This window comes from Haliotis rufescens, unplaced genomic scaffold, assembly GCF_023055435.1.
Source record: "Haliotis rufescens isolate VD_foot unplaced genomic scaffold, xgHalRufe1.0.p SCAF_1, whole genome shotgun sequence".
Classification (NCBI taxonomy): domain Eukaryota; kingdom Metazoa; phylum Mollusca; class Gastropoda; order Lepetellida; family Haliotidae; genus Haliotis; species Haliotis rufescens.
Genome location: NW_025963779.1, coordinates 35,918,383 through 35,920,494, shown reverse-complemented (window position 1 = coordinate 35,920,494; position 2,112 = coordinate 35,918,383).

The following is a 2,112-nucleotide window of genomic DNA, read 5'->3' as shown; positions in this document are numbered from 1 at the left end:
TCTTCCAACTTCGTGGGGTCATGACTTCTTAACAGTGTCCTTGGTTTCATTGTTAAGCTACAAACTACACTGCCACCCCGCCTACTTGACACATTTCTATCCCATAAATAAATTTCCAGTCCTTGGTTTTAGTGCTTTATTGTTGCTGTTATTGTTGTGCAAGTATAAATCTCTATTCACGTGTGCATATACCACCGTATATAACTTGACAAAAAATGAAACGTCGTAGTACATTTTTTTTATATATAATTCAGGATTTTATAGTGGTTATATATGCAGCTTGTACAACATATTTCATACGTTGTGGTAGCGTACAGGTTAGAGCAATGACTCGTTACAATGACAATCTAGGTTCGACTGTCAATGTCAATGTCAGATAATAACCAGTCTAGATTATCCGCCGAAACAGATTAAAATTTGGCGTAAAGGGCAAAATAGGGGCGAAAATTATGAGAATGGACCACTGAAAATCAGTGATGATACCATGTGTTCACGAAAAGGGTAGTTACTAAGCAAGTACTGTCCTACCGGTAGCACCCGCCATTCACACAATGTGCATAAGAAAGTAAGTGACAGGTCCCTTTTTAACTTCTTGGAACCCATTTGTCCAGAATCTCTCCATGCTGTGGCCAGATTCTGTCAAAGGTATTAACAAAATTGAACGTGCTGTTCTCATGGGTACATACTTAGGAAGGGTGGCCCATGGGCGAGAATATTTTCCTTTGCTCAAAACTCATGTTTTTCTTTTGCAAATACATGCAGGTGTGTCTACAAACATCATGACACATGATTCAACAGTTTTAACTTAATTCAACTAATTTGACGCGTTATTAGAATATTGTCGCCCGTGGGCAGGTTTGTGGACCACTCTTCGCCCTTGGGTAGTATGTAGGTCATTGAACCTGACTACACAAAACACGGTATATAAATTGAATATATGTTATTGGAAAATGTTGGTGGCCTGATATTCGACAAACGGTTCGTCAAAACGCAGCCATTGTCGATTTGCAATGTCTTAAACTGCATTGCTTTCACACTTGTTAAAAAATATCATGGAGGAAAACAGTAAAGCAAAATGCACGTGCAAGTTATGCCCTTCGTAACTCGTGGTAATGGCTATAAAAAAGGCAATCATAAGCCAATAATTTGTCATTCAATTGTCAACATTTTTCATGTTGGAAAATGCCGAGACTCAGCGCTGCCGATCGGAACATCGCTATAGGACGTATCCAAAGAGGGGAATCGCAGTCTTCTGTTTCACGCCAATTCAACGTCCACCACAGCACCATTTGCCGCCTTTGGGACCGATAAACACAGTTCAGTTCCACTGCAGACCGTACGAGAACCGGTCGACCAAGAGTTACCACCCCTGCACAGGATCGCTACATTCGACTGTTCCACCTACGTCATCGCAATGCCACAGTTACTGCAGGACGCATCCCTGGTTTGAGGAGGATATCGGACCAGACTGTTAGGAACCATCTTCGCGAGGCTGGAATCCGACCCAGAAGACCAGTTATCGTCCCTGCTTTGTAAGAGATCCATCGACGGCGACGCTTGCGTTGGCCCCATACGAATTTGAGAAACTGGAGACGAGTGTGGTTTAGCGATGAATCACGATTTTTTCTTCACCGGCGAGATGGAAGACAACGTGTTTATCGTCGTCGAAATGAGCGTTTTGCCCCCAATTGTATACGTGAGTTCGACAAAATCGGTGGCAGTAGTGTCATGGCGTGGGGGGACATATCCTACACCACGAGATCTGACTTGGTTGTAGTTCAGGGAAAATTTACAGCAAATCGCTCCATGAATCAAATTCTTCAACCTCACCTTCTTCCAATCATTGACCGCCAGAGGGAGCTGTTTCAACAGGACAACGCTCCACCGCACCAAGCTCGTGTCACGGTAGACTACCTTCAACATCAACGTCTTGTCCTGGCCATCGAGATCTCCAGATCTCAACCCAATCGAACACCTCTGGGATGAACTCGATCGACGTGTACGTCAACGTCAGAACACGCCGCAGACACTCCCACAACTGGTAAACGCGTTACAAGCAGAATGGCGCAGAATTCCGCAGGACAGAATTCGTTCACTTATCCAGTCAGTGCC